Source organism: Myodes glareolus, chromosome 21, assembly GCF_982192425.1.
Source record: "Myodes glareolus chromosome 21, mMyoGla1.1, whole genome shotgun sequence".
Taxonomy (NCBI): domain Eukaryota; kingdom Metazoa; phylum Chordata; class Mammalia; order Rodentia; family Cricetidae; genus Myodes; species Myodes glareolus.
The window spans coordinates 59,745,883-59,772,573 of NC_142046.1; the positions used below are offsets into that span (position 1 = coordinate 59,745,883).

The 26,691-nt window shown below is 40.2% G+C and overlaps 1 long non-coding RNA gene across 1 annotated transcript in view; it reads left to right on the top strand.

Annotated features, from left to right (window-relative positions):
- Positions 1-8,416, top strand: part of LOC146890376 (uncharacterized) — a 32,901-nt gene extending 24,485 nt beyond the window's left edge. Inside the window, exon 2 of the long non-coding RNA XR_014998777.2 lies at positions 5,939-8,416. This is a non-coding gene — a long non-coding RNA (uncharacterized LOC146890376). The remainder of the gene's footprint in view (positions 1-5,938) is intronic.
- Positions 8,417-26,691: the final 18,275 nt, after the last annotated feature.

The window sequence follows — 26,691 nt, forward strand, 5'->3', positions numbered from 1 at the left end:
CTCTGCAAGCCTACACAGCTCCCAGAGTATCGATGCGCTGCAGACTCTAGGTGCATTGAATCCCTCACCCTTGTGTGAGAAAATTTTGACAGTTCCTATAAGTAGAAAATCAAGTTATTTTTTGATGCCATTTCATAGTCATGTTGGTTCCCTCATTCATAAGTTCATCAATCCTGAAAATGTTCTTAATTTTGTATATACGTTAAACTTGGTATTCCATTTTGCATGTAACTATTTTACATTAAATTCTCAACTGATTTATTCAGTTCTCAAAAACTTTTCAAACATTTCGTCATTCATAATTAACCAACATAATTTTCAGAAAAATAATATATATTAAGAAAGGAGAGAAAATCTACTTTGTTCTGGTCCAGTGCACTAAGGATGGGCTACAAACTGGGATGCACTTGGCTCGGGCCCTTTTCCCAGCATCTTTTTTCCCAGAGAAGTTTAATAGTTCCTGTCTTTTCGTATAGACACCCTGTGTTGGCGGAGCAGCTTGTTTGTTCCTTGCTGCCCAGACCATGAAATAGCCACATAGAAACTATATTATTTGCAATGCTGTTTGGCCAATGGCTTAAGTGTATTTCTGGCTTACTCTTATATCTTAAACTAACCCATTTCTATTCATCTGTGTATTGCCACGTGGCTGTGACTTACTGGCAAGGTTCCAGCACGTCTGTCCCTGGTGGCAGTTGCATGGCTTTTCCCTGACTCTGCCTACTCTCTCTATATATATCTTTTTAAACCTGGCTATATTCTGTTAAGCCATTGGCCAAAAGCAGCTTCTTTATTAACCAATAAAAGCAACTCATATACAGAAGGATTTCCCACACCAATCCTGGATGAGACATTATTGATGGAGTGGAGAAATAAGATAGACATGGTAGTACAAACCTTTTAATCTGAGCACTGAGGAGACAGAGACAGGTAGATCTCTATGAATTCAAGACTGGTCTGATCTACAAAGTGAGGGGCAAGCCAGCCAGGGCGGTGTAGTGAAACCCTATTTCAGACAAACTAAAGAAAAAAGAAAAGAAATGGGAAGGGAGAGAGGAGAGGAAAAAAGTGGGAGGAGAAGGAATACAGTAACTGACTCAAGAGCAAGTCATAGTAATGAGTTCTATACAAAAATATTTACTTGTTTACACCAATTGAATATTTTAATCATGACCCTCTAGAATTTTAAAGTTAGTGTTTTCTTAATACGGGTCTATAAGATAGAAAAGTGTTTATCTTTACATTTGGAAGTAAAAAATATCCATTTTGCAATTCTCTGAAATTGTATTTTGGCTTCATACCCAGCAAATGATAGCAAAAATAATTTAGACTAAAATAAACTAACTCACCAATAGTGAAAGCTATGAAACGATAGAAAAAAGTCTTTAGTTTGAATTTTTAATGGATTAATGTATAATAGTTTCTCAGGAATCAGTGATTTCGGTGGATTAATAATGCAGTAAGAAGGGAGAAAGGCTCGGAGCATCGGGTTTATACACTGAGAGAACACTGACTTAATGCACATGTGTTTAAGAAAAGCAGAAGAAACGACACGGTGTGTGGGAAGACATGCAGGAGGCTTCAGGGGACGCTACAGAAAAGTCGACTTATAGTCAAGACAGTCTTTGATCCACTATCTTCAGTATGACAATTACAGAATTATTCTTCATCTAGTGTTTATTTTTCAATGATGTTCCTGGAATTTCTACATTTTATTTTATGTCATATTTCTCTACAATGTTAACAACACTATCTCCTCAGTATTCCTTTGGGTTTTCTAGACTTCTTAATTTAAAAATATTTAATTCAAACAAGAAAACCTTAGACAAATACATTTAAAATTGAAATTTGAAATGCTGTATGCAAAAGCAACTGCGACTTTCATAAAAAAATATAGAGGAGGCATAGAAGAACAATTCCAAAATTTTGCATTATTTTGGTAGTTTCCTAGGCAACTTTATTTCCAGTTTTAATTTATATAGGAATCAAGTGGTTCTGTGTCTGCAATATATTTCAGTATGCTTAATTACTACAGTTGGAGCTTCTCATATTTCCCTAATGAATCTCTGGCCTATTATGAAGAAATGACTCTCTCAAAGGACAATCATTTATTACACCTGAGCCCTTTTGGTTCCAACTGTACCACATGCTGCCCAATAATTTGCAATGATTTAGGAAGATTGCCATAACCACTCAATTACTTAAGCAGCTTTGGATGCAATCTATAGAGCGCAAGGCACAGCCTTGGTCTACGTTTACAACTGTCTTGTTAATTAAAAAGAACCTAGAAACAATTGTGTTCTGAGCATCCCACCAATGCGGAGGACTAAAAGTAGTCACTTCTTTCTGTGTCCATCCAGAGTTGTATCATGGCCGCACAATGGAACACAGCCGGGGAAAGAAAGACATAGACTGGGATTTAGGAAATCTGATCTCAAATCTGACTTCCTTGCTTTTCAGCTTCGGATCTCTTGGTAATTGTATCCTCTGAGCTTCAGTTTCCTTCTCTCATGGAATATGAGCCACCACCATGGACTTCTCAATTGTCTTAATTAACATCATATCTCTATATAAAATCTATGGAAAGTGTGAAATATTTTGTAATAATATTGCTAGAATATTTATAAAACAGCTCAGTGATTAAGCAACATAATAAAATATTGAATAATACATACATGAAAATAATAAAAAATCACTATGTGATGGTTTAATGAAATATCTCTCATATTCTTGGGTATCTGAATACTTGGTCCCCAGTTGGTGACATTGTTTGGGTAGTTGTTGTGGGCTGGAGAAAATATGAACTGGGGGTTGGCTTTAAAGTCTCAAATTCCATGTATCATTTCTACACTCTACTTCCTGTTTGATGTTCAAGATATGAACCCTCATCTCTTACCTTCCATTTCCATTCTCCATGCTTACCTGATGCTACACTTCCTTGCCATGATAGTGATGAACTCTTGCCCCTCTGGAACCATATGCCTCAAATAAGATTTTCTTTCCAAATATGTTGCCTTAATTATGATGTTTCATCATAGCAATAGAAAAGTAACCAATACAGACATTGGTATGAGGGAGGAGGTACTGCTGTGGTGGACCTAAACCATACTGGGGTTTAATCTCTGGAATACAAGTAGACATTGTAACCAGAGTTTAGTGAGTCGCCCCAGGGGAAGTTTGGAAGACAGAAATGCTGAGAGCTACTGGACCATGGAGGCCTAGTTCCCCAGGTTTCAGAGTGGGCTACTATTTACAATTGGGAAAGAAACGTTTTTTGTGATATTTTGGCAAAGAATGTGGCTGTTTTCTGTCTTTGCCCTAAGAAATTTCCTGGGGATAAATTAGAAAGTAGTGAACTAGTTTCTTTGTCAGGGGACATTTCAAGACAGTCTAATATTGACTCTTTTCTATGGTTTCTAGTAGTCACTCTTAAGGAGATCTATGGTGAAAAAAGAGCAAATTGGGCAGAAGGAAATATTAAATATACAGTTTGGAGGGTTAGAGGGCACTGGCAAGATTAATACTAATCTTCTCCCTCTGCTTTTCCTCCTAGGGTAGGAATACTGGGATCACAGGTGTGTGCCCCACATCTTACCTTTTTAAATATATATATATGCATATGAATTCCTAAATATATGGATATATACATACATATATGTGGTTAAATATATAAACACGACATTATCAGTCCATATATTCCCTTTATACACATGATTTATGATTTCAGGGCTGGCCATTTGGTGTTGGGTAATAAATAACTGGCAGGGAAGATGTTTTCTCCTGCTCTCATCCTTCCTTATCTGCCTGTGGTTCTTTATCAGCGGCTGGAGGCCCTTCCACATTAGCATGTCTGTTGGTGCTGTGTGCCACCACCTTACTTTTTACAGCGCTTCTGGGGGTTCAGCTCAGGATCTCATGCCTGCTTGACAAGTACTTTATAAAGTGAAGCTGTCTCCCCAGCCCCCAATACTCTATTAAGATTTTCCCCCACAGGTTCACTTGAGGCTTGTCTTTCTTTCCTTTGTCCGTTGCATTACTCATGTTTTAAGTATGAATGATCTTTATAATTAAGAACACCCTAAGTTTTATGCTAAGTAGTATATATATTTTGAAACACAGAGTTATAGTTATCTACCATATTTAAAGTGTTACATAGAAATTTAACTACTAAGCTTCTCTAGTGATATATACTTCGCCTCAAGCGTCATTCGCTTTTAGCATGAGTTTTATCAATCGATTTAAAGTGATCAAATCACTAAGTAACTTCTCAAAGACTTTCTCACATTCCTAAACCTTTGCTTGCAGTCTTTTCCAAGCTAGAGCTTTAGCTACAATGACGTCATTGACTAGTGTAACTGTGCTACGAACAACATCATAACTATGATTTACCTTCTCACATTTTCAAATCCTGATCACTAAAGCAATGCCTTTACACGCCATTTTTATACATTATTTTAGGATAATTTTATGTGGAAATACAAAAATTTCCCCTGTAGTTTTTCTCCAGTGAATCATATTTTAAATATTTAAAGATTTATTTATCTAGAATTGTGTGTGTGCGCGTGCGCGCGAGCACACGTAGGTTCACATATATGTAGGTTGTGATTATCTGCAGATGTACTGTGAGGCCCACAGAAGGCATTGGGTGTCCTCCTCTATTACCTACCTATTCCTTCAATAAAGTTATCACTCTCTGAACTAGGGACTTACTTTTCCTTGGCCACACTGGAAGCCAGCCAGCCCTGGTGACCCTACCTCCATATCCCCGAGAGTTGGGGTTACAGGCCTTGGCAGGAAACCTAGATGGCTACATGAATGTTGAGGTCTGAGCTCTGGTACTCGTGATTATGTGACGAGTGCCGAGCCCTCTCTATTCCCTGTACTTTGAATGCTTGTGTTTATGTGAGAGGGAGCAATAACTGATATTTTATAAATCCTTTTAGTATTCTGAATTCTCATTCCTCACAAGGCCTTGGAAAATGCTTTGGTTAATGAAAAGGCAATAGTTTTAAAAATACCAGTTAAATATAGAAGGGTAATTCAATTGCTGCAATTAAAGAGTCGATTCTTCCGTTTAAACCAAATTACAAAGTAGAATCAACCCTCAAGTCATGAATTTTAATTTTTAAAAGCCGCATATATATTTTCTCCCTTTCTCTTAACATTTCTTTCAGAAAGAACTCCTATTAAAACTCAACTTTATATACATAGAGTGTGTATTTATAGAATCCCAATTAATAAAGCATTTCTGTAAGGAAAGAGGACATGGTCATTAGGACAAGAGCCCCTTAAATTTTTGACCTTGTCTCTGACCACAAATGAGAAGCACAATTATACCTCAAAGAATTCTGCAGTCCAATTCTTGCTAAGTGTGTTTACCCAGTCATCGGCACGCCACACAGCTGGGAACTATCTAGATGACTGACAGACACTCCTGTCTAGGAACTTTTTCTACCGGATTTTCTGCTTTGCAATATTTTGGAGACAATTTAATATGAGTATATGAAGTGTTTTCGTAACTACTTTTGTTCTTAAACAGTCCCAATGTCTTTCAGGCATGATTTCCTCAAAAGCAGGTTTCCTTGAGACTTTGACACAATTAGCTTAGCGTATTAGACATATAGGATGCTATAAACAACCACAATTACTATTTTAGCCCCACAGAGATGTCTGGTGCTGTGGATGGCAACAGGGCTTGGGGGTGGGTTTCTCTCGGGATTACATGTTATGGGAGACACCTAAGGCAATAAAATAACAACAACAACCACAAGTCCAAATGACAAAGCATTCCACAAGAAAACAAGGAACGTAAATAAGGAGCATCTGGTCATCTGCTTTCTTTAAAGGCCATTTCTTGGGATCTATTTTCTGAGTATGGGAGGAAGGCATTTTTCTTACCATAAAGTAGCTAATCTTTATCATACCCTTTTTTTTCCAGATAGATATTTCAAGGTTTGAAGGGAAAAGATGAGGCCTGCAAAGAAAATACAAAGTAAAGAAATAGACACTGCCAAAGACCATGAACAAAACAGACAGAAAGAGGGAATATGGAGCCAAAAGTGCATTCAGAATAAAAAGAGCTCGCAGAAGCACAAGGCATTCTAAGGACCCGTGTCTGTTCCAGGGGCCGAGAGAGCTAACGTGGCCTGTGTGATTCAGTCCAAACCCTTTCCTCAGCTCTCTGCTGATGAGAAGATTCCCTGCTGGTGTTTAAGGATTTAGAACTGAGAGTCAATTTCTGGTATATTTTCCTCCTTTCTCTACCAAGAACTGCCGTCGGCCGTGTGGTATGTGTTCTAGCCATACATCTGTATGTTTCACAACTAAGAATCAACAAGCAATAGCATGCAATTCATGTGCCCACAAAACTAGGTAGCTACTACATTTGTGCTGCAGAAAAAATGATCAGTGGGGAGGAACATCCCATTCGTTGCTGGTGGGAATGATTCGAGCGTCTTGTGATGGAGGTGAGAAGGTGCAAGCTGTTTTTCTATCCCCCAGGATGTCAAGCAGCCTGGGAACTGACGAGATAAAGAAGCCCCTGTTCTGTTAAGCAGGGAGTGTTTGCAAAGTCCCCAACCAAGGAAGGAAATTAATAGGACTGTGATGATTATCTCCTTACTTATTTGAAAGGAATTTTAGAGAAAATTAAAAAGCACTGCGGTATGGCCTGTAGTTAGATTCCTGGACATGTAATTTTAACATTGATCTGGGGCAGCCGGTATAGGGGTAATTATGGAAGTTCTGGCAAAGCAGAGGCTCCGTTCTCAACATTCACATATAAAAGCCCAATAAGAAATTTCCATTGATGAAGAAGGAATGGGAAGTGAGTGAGCCTATGCCATTTACTGTACATAACGGAGCGAATTCTGCTCACCCATTTACTGTGCTCCTCCAAAGTGCTCCTTCCTTCCTGAGAGGCGGGAAGGACAATTGCAACACCCTCAAGAAATCTGAGTGCAGGCAAGAATCATGGTGGTGTTACCATGATTGAGGGACGTGCTTTGGGAGAAAGTTAACTAACAAAAAAAATAGATTTTGAGAAAAAGCAGATACTGGGATTGCAGGAGACTGAAAAAGCTTCCATAAAGCGAAGAACACACTCAACAGGGTGAAGAGATATAATTTGGGGGAAATATTTGAAAGATACTCATCTGGAAAAGGGTCAATATTACAAATATGTGAGGTGATGAACACAATAGCAAAAATGCAAATGTGATTCCAAGTGGGCAAATGACCTCCTAGGCATTTCTTAAGAGAAGAAGTACAAAACCCCGATAGGTTATATACAAAAGTGCCCAAGGGAAGTGCCAAGGCAAACTGCAATGAGTTACCACCTTACTCCAGTGAGAACCACCCATGGTAAGAAGACGAAAGATACCCAGTGAGAGTGGGGATGGGGGAGAAGGAAAACCCAGAGATGATGGGGAGAATAGAAACTGCTTTAGCCATTCTGCAAGAAAATAGAGAAGGTCCTCAAGACAGAAATGTAGAAAGTGGTACATGTCTGGGAAGTTCTTCTCCTGGACAGATATGAAATAGGGAATTGGCTCATCAAAGAGTTAGCTGCATGATCCAAAGGATGCTCAATCGTGTCACAAGGACATGTGCTCAGCTATGTTCATAGCAGTTTTGTTTGTCATAGCCAGAACCTGGAAACAACCTAAATGCCCCTCAATTGAAGAATGGATAAGGAAAATGTGGTACATTTACACAATGGAGTACTACACAGCAGAAAAAAATGATGACATCTTGAATTTTGCAGGCAAATGGATGGAACTAGAAAACATTATTTTGAGTAAGGTAATCAAGAACCAGAAAGACAATTGTCACATGTACTCATTTATAAGTGTTTTGTAAACATAAAGCAAAGAAAACCAGCCCACAGATCACAATCCCAGAGAACCTACACAACAATGAGGGCCCTAAGAGAGACATACATAGATCTAATCTACATGGGAAGTAGAAAAAGGCAAGGTCTCCTGAGTAAATTGGGAATATAGGGAACTTGGGAGAGGGTTGAAAGGGAGGGGAGAGGCAGGGAAGGAACAGAGAAAAATGTAGAGCTCAATAAAAATCAATAATAAAAAAGTTAAACACCTTCTAGCAAACAAAAAAAAAGAGTTAGCTGCACTTCCATTTAGTTCTGACACATTCTTCGGATCTAAGACTTACAGAACTGGAGAAAGGGCTCAGTGCAAAAAGGATCTGCTCACCAAGCCTGATGACCTGGAAGTGACACTGGAGACCTACTTATATGTTTGAAGGAGAAAACCAACTCCTTCCAGTTGTCCTCTGACTTTTTCATATAAATGTATGCACATACACACATGTATATACACACACAATAAGGATGTAATTAGGTTTCCCAATCTAAGTATTCTACAATTGTAGAGTATCCCATTATGCTACCATACTGTGGCCTGTTTTTGATTTGTCTGTTATTGGGAATTAGGATTAATTTGAAGTCTTAGGTTAAATACAAGATAAAGAAGAAGAAGAAGCCTCTTGGATGTGCAATCTTTAATCTCAGATCTCATGTTTAGGACTGAGCAGTTCATAGACCACCCTAGATCTTCTTTGGTTAGTCTGACATTCATCAGCAGTCTAAACCCTTCCGCCTGCGGAAGGAATGAGCGGCATTAGCACTACCAGAGAGGAGGTGCTCCAGCTTCAGCAAGGAGCAGAGGCAAGGGGTGCTCGGTTATGTCTCCTTTAAGTATCGTGTAAGACAGGTTTCAGAAGAGTAGAGGAGAAAATAAAATCCAGAGAAGGGTAAACAGGATTCTCTATCCACAGTTCCAGTCCTAGCCATGGTACTATCGTCTGTTAGCTATCGACTCCTGTATGGTAAAATAGTTTACTTCAGCAGCTTAAACATGAACAAGAATATGTTGTTCTACCCCACCTTTGCAATGGCACAGAATGTGATGGGATAGAATTTTCCCAGCTCTTCATGTAGTTCAATGAGTGCCCATGACCCAGGGAAACTTGTGTAGTTGAAGTTAAGCGCTTACCAGCTCCCTCAGTTGGATGGATGCAAGCGGACTTGTGGGGAGGGGATTCTACTGGTTAACAGAAAGCCTGGTTCCTCCTGACACTGGCCTCTCTGTTGTTTAAGTTTTCATGATACAGTCATAAGATTCAGCAGAACAAATGGTCAAGATAGCAAGAAGAAAGTCTCTTGACATAGTCTTGGGTGTCTCCCACTTTTGATTTACAACATTGATGGGCTACATGTTGGTCAAATTCAGTGTGAACAGTACCCTACAGACGCAAGCATACCAGCACTGGGGACCCCTGGAGTCAGGGCTGCCTTTTCTACCTCACGTTTACACTATTATTTAATGTTTCAATTAACCTGCATTTCTTTTTTTTTTTTTAAAAAAAAAAGAAAAGGTCTTGAGTAATACCCAAGAATTCAGGGACTCTATCTGTTCTATACAACTATTATAATATGTTAATTTTGAAATAGAAACAGGACAAAATGTCTTGTCGAAGGAACCACTTAAACCTCACTGCTGTTCCTGTGCTACCAGTTAGGAAGCAACACTGGTCACAGGCTAGTCTTGCTTGAAAGCGATCCTGCTAAGATCAATGTAAGTGAGGAAAGATTTATTTCACGGGTACCTCACTTGCACTAAAGTCGCTGGGCAGTAGTAGGGAGATCAGAGCTCACAGCAAAGCCCATTGGCTACTCTACTTTTTACTAATAGTTGCCAGCTCTCTTTGGCAATTCCATAAAGCAGGACCAGTTTAAAGACTTGGACCATAAGGCTAAAGCAGATTGTTCCCAGGACATAAAGCTAAACTCACCTTATTAATAATGGTACTCTACTGCCCACTCTCATAATGGAAGGCCATAAAGCAAATTTAACTGTTCCCTGGATTGTCACCAGAGATAAGTGCCTTTTTCTTTTCCATTTATTTGCTTGATCTGGCTATAAAAGTTACATCTTAGAATTTTTGCTGCTGGTACATCTAGAAATGCCTTCTGGGGTCAGAATTTATGGGAAATATTCAGTTTGGATAACCTTGGTGTTTAAGGATGGCTGGGGAAATCCTGTCATGACCATTGAATTGGATTAGCAGCTGGCCCCTTTTCATGGTAAAATGCAGCGTGCTGAAACCTACCGCTTATTCTGTCCCAGCTTGGTGACTTTCTCGATTCTTCTGGCAGTCCATTCACGAGCCCTCACGAAACCTTCCTGAGGGTGCTGTGTTTACTGGAGACCGGCATGGCCAAATGCAACAGGACAGTGGTGGTGGTGACAGTCTGTGCTGGTCATCGAGTGTCACCCACGATTCACCCCGCAGCCTGTGGCCATTTGCAGAGTCGATAATCTGCAAATTCATCATACACCTCTCATATTTAATGACCGTTTATTTACTTCATTTGAGAAGAAAATAAAATCTTGATATTCTTCTAAATTAATATCAGAGTTAATAAACCTATTTTATGGTTAAATAGGTGTCTTCAAAAACTGAGGACAGTGCGGAGACCCCCAAGCAGCACATGCATCTGCCGTGCCAATGTTGTCATGGCAAATATGTTTTCTTTTATGAGGAAACTTAATTTCTGTTAATAAATACTTTTCAGCTTAAAACTGAGTATGTCTAGCCCCTTGTCCAGGAAAGTTATGGAAAGAAATGTTAGCCTGGTCTCATTATGTGACTTGTGACTGAGACATACGAAGATGATTTATGCAATTTTTAATTTTCCTCTTTTTTTTAGCAGCCAGATTAGAAGTATAGCATATCTTCAGGATAAAGAGCTCCTTGAAGCTAACTATAAAAAAAAAGTATTTTGTAAGGCTATAAAAGACCATGAAGCAGGTATTCATGGGAATGGAGTTAAAAGTAGATCTGGAAGTCAAGGTTAGGAGGTTTGTTTTTTTGTTTTTTGTTTTGTTTTAGTTTCTTAAACACCATGTGTTTTCTGTCACTATTGTTTCTTCTCTCTCCTCCTTTCTCTAAAGGCCTTGTCTGCTTGGCCTTGGGCCCCCATCGCTACATAGCATGACGATTTCAATGCCAACCATCAGCTTAAAAGTATCTACCTCCATTCAAATTAGAGAAAGAAGAAATGGAGTTCCACATTATGCAAGCCTCTCAATGTGTATTCCAGGAGGAATGGCTTCTTGTTTTCTGGATGGGATAGAAAACATCTAAATGGGAGATTATGAAAGTGTGGTGATTTAAATAAGAACGGCCCCCATAGATTTATATATTTGAACGCTTAGTCACCAGGGAGTGGGACTGTATAAAAACAACTAGGTGGTGTGGCCTTATTGGAGGAAGTGTGTCACTACAGGTGGGCTTTGAGGTTCCCAAGCCCAGAGTGTCTGTCTCTCTCTCTCTCTCTCTCTCTCTCTCTCTCTCTCTCTCTCTCTCTCTGCCTTTGGAACAGGATGAGTCTCTCAACTATGTTCTCAGCCTCATAGTTGAATGAATGGAATGCAGTGGGTAAGATAACAGAATACAGGTGATCTGATTCAGGAGACAGAAAAACAGGGAGAGAGTTCAGACTTGGGAGGAGTGGGGAAGTCAATACGAAAGGGGAAGAAGAATGAAGGGAAGAACAAAGAACACCAAAATTGTTTGGTAAAGGCCCAAGCAAATTCATACCTGTGAAAAATCACACATAATGTGTGTGTGTGTGTGTGTGTGTGTGTGTGTGTGTGTGTGTGTGTGTAAACCAAGTTACGCCATGTGGACTAACAATGCCCCCAACAAGCACCAATGACTAACCAAGATTCCACGCCTGCCTGCCATGCTCCCCACCATGATGATGATGGACTAAACCTCTAACACTGTAAGCAAGCCACAGATTGAATGTTTGTTTTTATGAGTTGCTTTGGTCATAGTGTCTCTTCACAGCAACAGAACACTGAATAAGACAACCTGGAAGGAAAAATTTGAATTTTCCTAAGAGAAAAAAAAGTTAAAAGACTACTTGTCTCAACCATCAAGAGACTTGTATAAGGACACAATTATTTAAGGAGTCCTTTTACTAAGTTTCCGTATACACTACTTTTTCTCATGGGCCCCCTATCAAATTCATAATAGAGCTTTCGGGTGTCCAACCTCTGCTTAGTCAGGACTGCCTTCGGTGGACTGTGGCTGAGTGTGACGTCCAAGTGAACACAGGCTGAAGAGCAAGAGGCTCCATTCAGCAAGGCAGTCAGACCTGTAGAACTTCTCCTTCATTCCCCGACAAAAGGCTCCCGTAAATTTACCATGTATCTAGTTTTCAAGATTTGTTTTCAAGTAATCCCCAAAGCCCAAAAATCTTGCTAGGATGAACTGGTTTCTGTATTCTCTCTTTTATTATTACTACATCATTTTTCTGCCTCCTTTTCAGAACTTCATTCCTGCAGTTCTGAGAGCTACTTATACCAAGACCCAGCTAGAAGCCTACCCAGACTAACCTCCCCCAAGTCTCCTGCCTTTCACTTTGAAACCATGACATGGACGTCATAGTATATGCTGCATTTATTAGGTATTGACAGGAAGAGAGTCTTATGTACGACAAAATTCTGCATAACAAGTGTAAACATTCAAAAACATTTCTTGAATTAAATACAAAAGTTAATAAGTCAGCTTACTCCCTGGAATTTACATGTTAAGAGTAGGGAGTGGTGGGCAGAAGCATCCGTACTTAAAGGGTTTGTTGTGAAGGTATTTTGGCTTCCTGTTGGTCAAGGGTATTTAAGCCTGCTGCACTATCGTCTGTTCTAAGCTAGTGTGACAGAATGAATGTGGGAGCTCTTTGGGAAGTGAAAACATGTGACTAATAAATGTGGCTATCAACTGCTTCAGCCACAGGACAGAATTACCCCAGGGCCTTTCTGTAGCGTAGAGAATCATGGTAGTTGACACTGATTTGACCTTTCAGTTCTGTAACAATGGAAGCAAGTGCTTGAAAACTGTTAGGGCAGTTGCACAGAGTGAAGAGTAGATTATAAAAATGTGGCTCATGTCTATTTCTCTTTGTCTTATTAATTTCGTGTGCCAGCAATATGGTTTCATTATACTAGATATTAAAACTTCACAAGAGATTGCAAATAAATACTTAAATCAAGTAAAATGAAGCTGATCATTTAGTGCAGATACATTGAGAGACACTGTTCCAAATAATTCTGTCTAGAATGGGAGATAAACCTCTTTTTCACTTGGAGTGAAGGGCAGGCAAAGGGGCATGGCACAATACCAGCACTCTCAAAGTTGATATGAAAGAATAGATGGGTTGGCAGAGAAAATACATGTCTGCAATCTGGCAGTTCAAATTCATAGCATGCATCTAGTACAGCACCCCATGTGTGTATTTATGTATGTTCAGGCTCATGTGTGTACTGGTGTATCATGGAGGCTCCCTGGACAACCTCAAATGTCAATACCAGTCTCATTTATCATGCTTCATCTTTTTATCTATCTGTCTGTCTGTCTCTTTCTTTCTTTCTTTCTTTCTTTCTTTCTTTCTTTCTTTCTTTCTTTCTTTCTTTCTTTCTTTATTGAGAACTAGTCTCATACTTGACTTTGAACTCTCCAAGTAGGCTATACTGGATGACCAGTCAGCCCCGAGGATTCATCTGTCTATCTCCTCAGAGCTGGGATTACAAGCATGCACCACCACACTGCCTGTTTAATCTGGGTCCTGAATGTGAGAGCCAGATCCTTACACTTACAAGGGAAGCACCTTACTGCCCGAGCGATGTCTGCCGCCCTGGCTTGTTTTTCTGAAATCCTTTGTGCATCTTTAGAAATGCTCTATATGGATTCCCCTTGTCAGTAAATGAATTTAGATTTTTTAACTTCAGGAGAAACTAACAATCTCTCCTATAAGTGACTTGTGGGTTTGGTTTGCTTAAAGAAAACATCTGTGCATCTATTTATTATTTCTGACATTTGCCTGGTCGTCTTTAAATTTGGCTCTCTTCCTCTTTAAAATACAGTGAAACTCTAGCAACTGTATGTTGTTTTGACAAGCTAGCCACAGTTTTAACAGAATGCTTTTTAAGTGGAAGCCAGAAGGACATTTAGGGTAGGAATTATGTGGCCTTATTGTCAGAACACCACATTTTCCTAGGTCACTGAGATAAAAAACTTTTCACATAGGCTTGACGAAGTTTAAAACAAACAAACAGCCATATCCACATGGATTCTAAAGTGTTGCATTTGTGAAGCTTTGTGTAAATTTGGGGTTGAGGGAGCAGTGATTCCGAGTCACTAATCATTAAGCACAGAGCTGACTCCAAGAAGATGGAAACTTAAGAGAGAACCAGGCGGCTTCTTGTTGTCTGGATTGTGCCTTTCCTTTGCCTGGCTACTTGTGCATCCTTCCTGGCCCTCTCCTGGAGTCCACAGAGTCTAATTTTACTTAAGTTTCCGATCCCAAGCCATTCTTTGTCCTTGCCATGTTTTCTTCATTGTGACTCTAACCAAGGTTGCTCTGTTATCGTCATGGGGCTCTTGACCTAGGGATATTTCTGAGATTCCCGAGTGTATCCGGTGATCCTCTCTCAGCCGGGCTGTCCCAGTCCTCTACCTCCAATCTTGATGACAAATGTTTCCATTCTGATGGTGACTTTTCTTTGCTCTCCCGCCTGTTTAAAAGTCTACTGTCTTCCTCCCTGTCTTCGTTGAGAAGTTCGCCTACCTGAACATATAGCTGGTTCCCTGTCCACTGTCACTTAGTGAGCTGGTTCCCTGTCCACTGTCACTTAGTGAATTCTTGTTTCTCCATTCATCTCCACTCAGAAATCCAGTTATGGCTCCAAGTGCCTCCAGAAACCTGGAAATAGGATCAGTCTCCTGGACCATAAGACAAAGAGCAAGACTGAGGTGATTTTAGCAGTGGCCAACCTTCCCCTGGCTTCTTCCCATAGCCTCTGGTGTTTTCTATTAAGCTATGCATCCTCATTTAAATGCAGAGGCCCAAAAGCTGATATTTCAGAAGTAGAAAGAACAGTGATTATAGAGTCTAGAAAAGTACAGAGGAAGGGTAGAGAGAAAATGGTTAGTGCATTCCCGTGTGCAGCTGAATTGGAGGAATGGCATCTTATATTCTACAGCACAATATGGAAGCTGTTGCTGGCAACAATTAATTGCATAGTTCAAAATAGCTGCTAGAGAAGGGTTTTCATGCTCCCAACTTTATACATACATACATACATACATACATACATACATACATACATACATACATACATCTCCATCATCTTGATCATTACATACCGTAGGTATGTATTGAAATTTTATTCTGTTATATTCACTGTTATATACACCTACTATCTATCAATTTTAAATGTATTAGTTCAGTTCTGTTGAATGCACTTGCATTAATTACATCACCTTTATGTAACAATTTAAAGTAAGGTAACCAATGCTGGTAACTCAGGTCCCAGCAGAAACAGGAAGAGGTGGGTGACCCAGAAGTGTCTGTGACAGCGTGCTTCTAGCATCCCTGCTTAGCTACTCTCAAGTCTCCAAAGGGTTTCCAATTCTGAAGCAAAACACCCTTTTCCAGGGTTCTCAGCGAATCCCATGCTGAGTCCACTCTCTCCGCATCCTGCCCTGACCCACACTTCCCCATTGGCATGGGTGTGACTATTGCCCTCTCACCAGCATTGGCCTGGGTGTGAGCACTGCACTCTGACCAGCATTGGCATGGGTGTGACTATTACACTCTTTACCAACATTGGCCTGGGTGTGAGCACTGCCCTCTCACCAGCAGCAGGGCTTTCTGTAGTAAAGCAACTGTGAAATCTGTTCAACCATGGATTTTCACCCGAGTTGGCTCAAACCCGAATGCCTATAGATGTGGCAAACATTACTAGCCGTACTTTCTCACCGCTGTGTTCCAACTTCCCACTTTATCCTTACACTTAGAGTCCCGTGTTGGGTCTGTGCCTCAGGTTTTAGGCAACTGCTCCCTTTGATGATAGCACCTTCTTCACATTAACCCTTTTGTTTCCAATTCATTCCTGGAGAAAAATAAATAAAATCAACCTCCCCACAGCCTGGCTTCTCCCCCTCCAGAGGTTGCCAGGTCAGATTTCATCTTTGTGTTGGGAGTGGTCGGCCACGGTTCAACATGTTGTTTCTCTTTTCCTCCTAAATTTGCATCTGGAGTTCAAACTGCTTCTGACTTCCTCCCAGCTCTCAGAAGAATGGGATTTGTTCCTTTCTTTCCTCTTCCTGCCCACCTGCCCTGCTGTATATTTATTCCGTGTCCTCACAGCCTTCGTTTCTGGCCAGCTGTGTACTGATGGGCTGGCCACCCTCATATCTACTCATTGCTCCTTTGTCTCTTCTTCTAGCCCCTGGCTCTCACCCTGCCGGCTCTCACTGGTCATCTCCCGTTTCTTTGCTTTACTGTACTTTCCACTTAAGAATTCCCTTGGGATCCAGGGTGAACACGGTCCTATTTACTGCCTTAGTTTCTTATGACACCATTATGTGGGGGCCTCACTTCCGACTGAAATAAATCTCTGAGACGCTGGTCCTTTACACTGGTGCACATGACACCGTCAAAGCAAAGAATACTTGGATTCTAATCCCAACAAATGTACTCCGATAAACCATTCCAGTAAGATCCCAAGGGTCCTTAATAGCTGGATTTATTTTGTCACATATCCAGTATGGTCCCCATTTTATGTAGTTCTTATGTGTGCTCTTACTGAATTCTCCTTAAAGCTGGGGTATGGAACATCATCAGCTGCATTCAAGGTAAGATCTGCAGCACAGAGGAGTTTGAGACTTGCTTGTTACGCAAGTCCTTATTAGGAACCAGATTTGTCCGAGGAAATTTGCCTTCAGATCCCATGCTCTTTATCATCAGTGTCCACAGCAATTTTAATATCTATATTCCTGGGTTTCATCTCTTCTCTCAGGTCCTTTAAGTACTTCTAGAGACGCAAGTCCTTAATTTGGCCACAATCTAAATAAACAGAGAAAGAAGAGCCCTTCTTGAACTCAAGAAATCATACGACTTCCTCTTTATTCACCAAACTTCTATTTCTTTGGCAAATCAAGCAGTTTCTTCCTTTTGATGACATGCCTTCAGAGCCTTGCTCATGACTCATTTTACCAAATATAGATGAACACTCGCAGTCCTTTGCACACATTTCCTGTGTCAAGAAGAGCAGCCTGGTGAGAGCATGGCTCTCCCTCAGATACTCACAGCCCTCATCTGAGCTCCACACGCTCCACATGCTATGTCCCTCTTTAGGTCATGTGATGGCCATTGTACAGTTGACGTCATTTTGGAGCACAGAGGACCATTTGTAACCCTTTGCCTCCTAAGAAAGGGTCCCACACTTCTTTGTTACTTTTGTTTTCTTCTTACAATTCTAAAACGGACCCTGCTGATTTTTGAGTCCTTGATTTTCATTCTTCTGTTTATTTCCTACTGTCTTCCTATCTATAAGTTTTAAGATCTACTTTCCTGGTTTTCAGAGGCAACCAAGGCTTATGTTTGCTTTATTCTTTTCTATCATCTCTTCTCCTTACCCACACACTACTTACTCCGACCTTCTTTCTGTGCTGGGTTACTACTTTTTCTACCTCGAGACCTCACTTGCTTTTCTTCTTTGGGGGGATGGGTCTCCTCTCTGACTTTCACGGAAGCTTTCAGAGGACACGCTTCAAAGGCTCAATTCAGTGCCTCTGTCATTGCACCTCATTTTAACATTCTGTGCAGCTGTAAGATCTTAAATTTACAATCATTACTCGAGTTTCAAACGAGTTCACAAAACAGTAGGCAGGAGAGGTTTCCACATCTTAGAATGAGGTGTCAGACCGTATTCAAGACATTTAAAGGTGCAGGTCAATTGGTTTTTTTCCAACTCTGAGCTGCACATCAAGCTGCAGCCTACACAGTGAATTAGCAGAGTCGTAACAAACACTGGACATTAGCAATGACTGTTTCAGAGAGAACTGATGGTGTGTTGTGAGTATCTCCTCACAAACACACTGATGGAGAAGACATGAGTGTGGGAGTCATCATCCTCTGGTTTGCCTGCTGAAGATCACTGAATAAAACTCCATGGTCTTGACTTACATCCATAGGAGTCGTGGAACGTAGGCTGGTGGTCACAAATGTCTACAGGCGAGAGATGAGCTACTCTAAGCAGCAAAGAGGGCACGGGCTGGGGATGATTTCCATCCAGCGTTGATTAGAACTAAGGACACACACACACACACACACACACACACACACACACACTCCTTTTTGGAACAGTTAATGGTCACTGGAGAGAGTGCCAACTGAACAATCTTTAAAATCCCGTCAATCAGAGCCACTGTGAACAAGGGAGAACTTGCCAAGACCTGGGCTTCTGGATCCTCGGCAGCTGGAAGAGGAAGCGCATGCTGTCACACAGAAGAATGTCCGCAAAGTAGCAGAATACATGCAGTGATTGCATCACCGATTAGATTTCTCCCTGTTTGTTCACTGCCTTGTTTTCATACTGCCTGTCACTTACGATTAGAAAATAAATTTGACAAGCAAGAGTAAGGACCTTGGAACGTCATTAGTATAGTTATGAATGAATAATTAATAGCTATTGATTGCTTGATTGAAATAGATAAAGACCAGGAGATCATAAACTGCCTCTCAACTCACAAGGATCCACTGGCCTTTTCCACCCAGTGCTGCAATTAAAGCCCTGCCATCAGGCCTATCCCTGGGCCAAATAGTTTTCATTGCAACTACTTTCTTCTTATTTTAACTAGTTTACAATGTATCATTGGATAAATTCAAAATCATAAATATCAAATACATACGTTTAGACAATGTGATACTGGAAAATAAGAGTTTATAACATCACAAGATTACAGAATATTATCCAAACGCTGTGACATTTTAGAGGAAAAGTAAAATGTCAAATCTTAGCAACAATAATTTTACTTGTAATGAACTTAATGTAAACATTTACTTGGTACTCACAGAACAGACTTCAATTTGTGTTCATGTGTATGAATATACATTTCATATATAATAAATGAGGCTAGTATATAAGTGTATATTTATATATTTCAACTTATAAGAATTATATACTACTTTCTCAACATGAAGTTAGAGTATTTATAGAATATTGATAGTTTAAACAATAGTTTAGACTTCAGATTCCAATAGGAAAATGATGCTACTAAACTATAAGACTGAGAGAAAGTATCTAAGAATTATTATGTTAGGTTACTCCCTAGCAGTAATTACTTTAATTATAAATAAATACCTAATCAAAAGGTCTGTGGTCAATGAATATATTTTAAAAAAGGAAAAGCAAGACATAATTGTATGTTATGTATAACAGAATCATTTTATACTTAAAACACATATAGACTGAAGTTAAAAGTATCTGAAGAGATAGTTTGTGTCAGTGTTAGCCAAGAGAGCAGAGGTGGCTATACATGTATCAAACAAGATAGACTTCATGTCAGAAATTGTCATAAGAAACAAGGAGAAACATTTTATTGTGAGAAAAAAAATAGTTTCCAAGAAAATATCACAATTTTAACTATCTAGGCAACAGATGAAGACCACCTAAGTATATAAAGCAAGCCTGATCAAACAGAAGAGATATAAATCAGTATAATAGTGCAGCAGGCGATCTTAAGACCTCACTTTCATAGATAGAGATCATCTGCGTAGAAAAATCCACAGGGAAATAGTGGACTTGACTGACATTATATACCAAATGTCCTAGGAGACATACATAGGGCTTTCTGTCAAAAAAAAAAATGACAGAATTCATCCTCTTCTCAAGTATGCATTGAATGTTCATCTTCAGGAGAGATCACGACCTTAATTTTAAGAAGACTGAAACCATATCGAATATCCACTCAACTGACAACGGAATAAAACTACACACAGGAAAATCAAAATAAAACCACAAATACATTTGAAGTTAGACTTCAATGTCATTCAAGATGTCATCAAAAGGGAAGCTAGAAAAACATGGAAACAAGACACACAGCAGTGACAGGGTGCAGGAGGACCAGGACCAAAGGGGAAGCTAACATAAGGGTAAAGATCGGAATTAAAAAAGAAGAGAACCTTGATTTGATCAGTGCAGTGCACACACAGGCTTTACATTGCTGCCAGGTGTCCTATAAGTATTTTAATGACTAAAGAAAGAATTTGTCAGACTTGCTATTTTCAAGAAGAATGAATTAGGTTCAAAATTAGCAAAAGAAAGCAAATCCACACATTAAAACAGAAGCGAAATGTAAAATAACAATGTAAGAGTTGATTTTTGAAAAGATTAAAGTAACCACAAATGATATTAATATTGAAAAGATTGATAGTCTCTAGTTAGATTAGAATAAAAAGACAGAAATAAACAAAGCCAATAATAAAAAAAAATCACAATCAACACCACAGAAATCAAGAAGGCTATTATTCAGAGTCTATTAGAAGCAATTAGACTCCTAATAGAAACATTCCCCCTACAAATACAGAGTCATGAAGGAGTGGAAAATATAAACAGAGCTATAGCCAGAATGAAAATTGAATCAAGAATTATTACTTAGCTGTTTAAAAAATGACATCACAAAATTTGCGAGCACATGGGTACAACTACAAAAAAACCATCTTGAATGAGGTAACCCAGACGAAGAAAGACAAATATGGTATGTATTTATTTACAAGTGAATATTAGTTGTTAAATAAATGATAATCAAGCTACAATCCACAGGCACTGAGAGGCAAGGTAAAGAGGAGGACTCCAGCAGGGTTGCATAGGTCCTCCTGGGTAGAGGAAATAGATGTTTCGGGTGGACTGCAGGGCAAGTGGGAACAAGAGCAGAAGGGACCAGGTAGAAGAGGGAGGCAGAGAGAGCAGGGAGAGACAACTTCTGGGTGGCATTTGGAGGGCAGTCAGGAAACCTAGTGCTGGAGAAACTTCCCGGAATCCATGAGGGGGACACTAGTGAGGTCTCCTAGCAATGGAGGATGTGGAGTTTGAACTGTCCATCTTTTGTAGCCAGGCAAAGCTTCCAGCGATGGGACTAGGTTTCATTCAGTTGAATTATTGGCCAAGGGGGTCCCATAGAGATCCCTAAATAACCCAGGATGATACAAGGGCAGAGGTCACTCTCCATAAACTGACAGTCAATCCCACTTCTGAGACCAATATCCACATAACTCACTGTATGCAGAGAGGTCGAGCGGGTGCCTACATAGGGCCTTACCCCCTGTGTTCTAGTCTTTGGTGTGGGCAGGTACTTTTCAGGATATGGAAAGAGGAACCTGGACACTAAGCCAGCCACAAAACCCATGACCTACAATCTGTCCTACCTGATTGACGTACAAACCTGGACACCAACCCAGCCACAAAACCCATGACCTACAATCTGTCCTGCCTGGTAGATGTGCTGGAGCAACGGTGGCACAGAAATGTGGTGGTGTCTAACCAGTGTCCGGTTTAATCTGAGGCCCACAGAAGGAACACATGCCCTACACTACCAGGAAGGCCAGGAACTAGAAACCAGATAGCCAAGAGACCTAGGGCAGAACCAAGCACAACTAACAACAACAAAATCAATAAAATGATACCTAGTGATATTCTGGGATACTCATAGATCAGTACCTTGTCCAGTCATCATCAGAGAGGCTTCCTCTCACAGCAGAGACCACAGCCAGACATTATGGAAGTCTCAACCAGGCCCCTCCCCTCAGAGATCCAGGAACCAGTGGAAGTGGGGGAGGACAGACTGTAGGAGCCAGGCATGAAGGACACTAGGAGAATATGGCTCCCTGAATCAACTAAGCAGGGCTCACTTGGGCTCACAGAGACCGAGGTGACGAGCCTGGACCCTGCATGGGTCTGCACCGGGTCCTCTGTGTCTATGTCATGACTGTTAGTTTGATGGTGTTGTGTGAATCCTAAGAGGAGTCTGTGTCTCTGATGCATTCCTCTGTTCCTGGGTCTCCTTTCTTCCTGCCTCGTCTGGCCTCACTATGAGAGCGTTTACTTTGATGTGTTGTATCGTATTTTGTTGTGTTTGGTTGTTGTCTCTTGGAGGCCTGCTCTTCTCTGAAGGGAAACAGAGAAGTGGATCTGGGGGAGAGGGGAGGTGTTGGCAGGGAGTAGAGGGAGGGGAAACTGTGGTCGGGATGTATTCTGTGAGAGAAGAATCTATTTTCAAAAAAAAAAACCAAAGAGTGAAACAAAAAGAAAGACACAAAAGCCAAGGGTAGAGTTACTTGTCTGGTGAATTCCTCCATCAGTTAAAGAATAAATACATAACTTTGCTTCCAAAATATCTAAGAGGGTAGGAGGCTTCTGAACTCATTTTTATAATATTGTTCTGATATCAAAGCTAGGCATGGACAAAGAAAAATCCTGTTGTAAGCGATTCTGTGAACCATTTGCTGGAGGATGCCTGGAAGAGCCGGCTGGCCGGAAAAACTTACTGAGGAGGTGTGAGGAACTGCAAAAGTCCACGCTCGGGAACTTCCAGTAAAGTAGGCTGGAAGGTCAGTGGCTACGAGGAGGAAGGACGGCCACAGCCTTGAGTGAGGCAACTGTTGGTCAGAGGAGCTCAAGGAGAAGTTGGGAGCTTCCATACTTGTGTGGAGTTTTTCTCTGCCGAGGCAGCAACAGTATCATCCTAAGAGAAAAATTATCATGAGAAAAATACAAATACAAAAAAAAAAAAATCACTAGGCTGTCAAGTTGAGATGTGAGATCACATTTTACAGTTGTTTGGGACAACTTATTTCAAACACCATTTCCTAGTCTGGCTTATAGATCTTCTGAACTATGGCTTGAAATCTGTGCTTTAGAAAATACAACAGGAGCGGTGGGTGTGGTGGTGCACACCTTTAATCTCAGCCCTCAGGAGGAAGAGGTAGGAGATCTCTGAGTTCCAGGCCAGGCTGGTCTACAAAACGAGTACCAGTACAGCCAGAGCCACATAGAGACAACCTGCCTTGAAAAACAAAAAACAAACAAACAAACAAAAGAAAGAAAGAAGGAAAGAAAAAAGAAAAAGAGAAAACAACAGGAATTTCCCTTTGGCCATAAAGTCTGAATTATATAGCCTTGTATTAAAACCCCCTTCAAGTTTGGACTCTATTTTGCTTATAATTTCATACCCCATGATTCCACTTGAGGTAGTGTTTTTAATAAATGCTTTAATTAGTATATAACCGAAAGAATAACTGTATAGTATTTAAAAATAAGCATGACTTGGTGTTTTAACCAGATAATTATTTTATGAATGTATTTGAAAAGTAGCAATTTTCAAAACCAATTAGCATGAGAAATCCTTATGCATTTTAAATATTAAATATCCACATTCTAAATTAGACCTTTGATAAATTTTATTAATGCGAGAGTATTACCTTATGCCTCTTCTAATTTTACCTACATACGGCTGGAAACCTGCCATAGAAGATTATTTACATGGAAGTGAGTGCTACAGCCTGTGAAAGGGAAGAAAGCAAACATCAGTAGTTTTGTTGTTTAAATCTCAGTGTTTATAGGGCAACATGGAAACAAAGAAAACTTGCACAGGAGGACCAGCAGTGTTTTCTTCTGACACTTCTTTTATTTATAATTTCTCATAAACAAGTACAGGAATTCTTACAGTTATTAATGATGATTATCATTTTTCTCCTAAAGTCAAAAGGCACATTAAGCAATACAGCAACAATCTGTAAAACACATATAAATTTATGCCCCAGCTCATAAAGGACCAATATTTGAGATACACATTTCATAAGCAGAAATAATGTATAGGAATTAGCATAAACTATAACTAAACTATTGGGACTTTCAAAAGTCCTTGAGAATAGCACAGATTAGTCTATAAAATTATTTCCAATAAGATATAAATCGCCTCTACAGGTAGCATAAACACACTAATTGCAACTAATAATCTATGCACACCTTTGGCTTGTGCTGTTCCGTGATTGACACATAGTGGACTTTCCATAAATACTTTGTGAGTTACTGAATACTCATTCCAGTCCATTCAGATCATGAATTAATAAGGCCAAGTTCATGTTAATTCATTTCAATATCTTTGCCAGCAGGATGCACTCCATCTGTATTGCTAGCTAGAAACCTAGCTAGCGATGTGTAATGTTGCTACCGCCCTGGTCACTCACTAGTCATAGATGAACTGAGCAAGAAAATACATTCAGACTAATAGACTCCATCGCGGCTTTCCCACAAATACCCATACCTACGTATGTACACATACTCACAGAGCATATATATTAATATCATATGCCTATAAAATTTTAATATGTTAAACGATATTATTTGTGCAATAAACTATTATATTTGCATTACAGATAATCAGAACTTAAGAGCGTGAGACACAATATTGGAATCTGAAAATGTGTTCTGAGGATAGCCTACCAAAGAGCTAAATATATTTAAAGGTAATAGAAATGAGAGTTTTTAAAATTACGTTAAAGCTCTTTACATAACAACCATTTCTACCGCACTCTGAGTGCTTCCAAGGGAGTAATTTGTGCATCTTCTGTTTTTAAATCATGTGTTGTTCTAGCTCAGTGTTATGAGTGCATGCCAATGCCTCAAAATCCAAGCAAAGATAGTGGATGCAATTGTGTTGTACTCAAAATAAATTCCCGAGTAAAGAAAATACTTAGCAATTGTCAAATATTGGCTTGCACATAGGAAAAAAAAATAACCAAACTCTTGTAGCCGTGAGAAACTAAAACTGCAATCCAAACCTTCCTTCTGTGATGTATAATTATAATGAAAACCAAGTAGGAACTTCCCTGGGCAGCCTGGCTAGTTTAAGAAACCCCACCTGTTTTCCCCTTTAGAAAAAAAATCATTTCTGGCTAATATGTCTAAATAAAGGAAGGAGTCAAAGCCATGTGGTTCAGTATTAGACAAGAGAGTACCCTTTTGTGTGTGAAGAGGACAGTGTATTCAGCTTGTCCCTCAGGTTATGTGTCCTATGAGGTATCAGTTATAAACAATGCACGTTGAGAAACAACTGCATTCAGAGTGTGCACAGAAGTCACCGCCTGAACGATGGCAACCATCCCACGTGACATCTCATGTCCGGTGACCTGTACATCTCGGCCATCAGTTTCACACCGTCGTGAAACTATCTATGATTTAGCCAAGCTCCTGCCACACAACAGAAAAGATTCTCGTGAGAGACATGAATGATCGTTCATACACCGAAGTTGGGTCATTGGACGCCCCTCCCCTCCTACCCCATTACCCTTCCTTATTGCCCTGTATCCCCTGCTAAAACTCCTCCTCTCCCTATCAAGCCCCCTCCGACCTGTTTTTTTCTAACCTGCATTTAATTCTAGTTGCTTGTGCAAGTGTGATGAGGGGGTTATTTACTGGAACATGGGCAGCTTATTAAAGATTACACCACTAAAGAAAACGACAATCCCCGCTCTGTGCCCACTCGTTACCTACAGTCCCAGAGTAAGAGGTAGATTTTTCATGGGCTCCTCTTCCATCCAAGATGAAACAGTGTTGGGCCGAGTCTCACTCAGGTCTCGTGCAGGTAACCACAGTGACAGACCTGCCCAGAAAATACTCATTTGCACACTTTTCTCCAACTTCAGGCTTTATATTTTTGTCTTCCTCCTCTAATAGGTTTCCTAAGCCTTGGGAAATTGATACAGATGTTTAGAGCCAGCATTGCTGTTACCTATTTTCTGCACGTTGGCCGGTTGTTTGGCACACTGCAAATGGAAGCTTTTTCCTTGATGACATTTAAGAACAGAGCTAGTCTATAGGTATAAACATAAGCACTCGGGAGGAAGTTTTATACTGAATCCATTGAACAAAACAGCACATGTGTTCTTCCCCTGGGTCTTTGACTTTTGAGTCACAGATTCTTGACTGAGCTTACAGTTCAAGGCGTAAGTTTTTTCTTGAGGAATGGGCCCCAAAACCAATCAGTTACCCCCATGATAATCATCCCACTACTACATCAGTGTACATATCCTGCCAAACAGATCATTCTCGTAGCTTTTGAGCTCCACAGATGTGTAGAGGCATTGATGACTCTTTCACCTCGGGGGTTTACAAAGCACCTCCATGCCCTATGAAAAAGGTAAACTGCCATGGTGGAAACTTCAGGCTCAGATCTGTCTTGATTTCTTAATGTCCTGAAATCAACATACGCGGTGTATCCAACAGCCCTAGGGTCTGCCCATCTGATTCTGCTGGACAAGCAAGGGCCGTGGCAATCAATACCCTGTACTGTTCGGGAGCCTCTGGGGCTACCTGAGCAACATCTCCTAGGAAATTATCACACACACTTGGTACGAGGATTTTCATCTAATAACCTTAGGCTTCTGGGAGGACCATTATTTACCCATGAAGGATGCTCCCATTCAAACTCTTTGTTAATTTTCTTAAAGAGAGAATTACAAAATCTTTAAGTTTCCATAAAGATTGTTCATACCACTTTAATTTGGCTTAGCCTCTTCCCGCCTTTTTAAAATCCAAATTTCTCATCCTGATTCCCAGGTTCTGCCCTGTCCTTCACGAGGCATCGGCATACACCATTCCTGCAGAGCGAAATTTATTCTAATTACATAAAGCAGACAAGTTCATTATCATCCATGAGCCCGTCGTCTGCACTCTCGACTTGGCGTTTGGCCGGCCTCTTCTTCTTCGCTTTGCCTTCAGGTCTCAGGAGAACGTCATTTCCTTTGAGGAGACT